This window comes from Morus notabilis, unplaced genomic scaffold (genome assembly GCF_000414095.1).
Source record: "Morus notabilis unplaced genomic scaffold, ASM41409v2 Scaffold948, whole genome shotgun sequence".
In the NCBI taxonomy this organism is placed as follows: Eukaryota; Viridiplantae; Streptophyta; class Magnoliopsida; order Rosales; family Moraceae; genus Morus; species Morus notabilis.
Window position 1 is genome coordinate 251,485 of NW_010362042.1, and position 425 is coordinate 251,909.

Consider the following 425-nt stretch of genomic DNA (forward strand, 5'->3'; position numbering starts at 1 on the left):
AAAATTGGACTACAGGATAAAGGATGATTTTCTCTTCCTTCCCTATCTGATATTGGCGCCACACAGGGATGAGAATCCCCATCTTGGCCGGCCACACTAAGGGATAAGGGATAGAGGAGATTTCGTTTCGAAATTCAAATTGGAGATAGAGATTTGATTCTTTCTAGAAGTTTGACTTCTACTCTATAAATAAGAGAATAGTAGAAAATTGTTGACACAATTTTTTGGTGACAATTTTTGAGACAATTTTCGAAACAATTTTTGCCCTAATTTGAATAGGGTGGCCGAAATTCTCTAAGAGTGAGAAGGAAAAATTTTTCTCCAAAAATTTCACATCGTGCATGCGTTGGTGTTTGTGGAAATTCGAGTGTTTATTGTAACCCGTTTTGTCACATGTGTGCCCACACACACGTCTTCGTGGATTC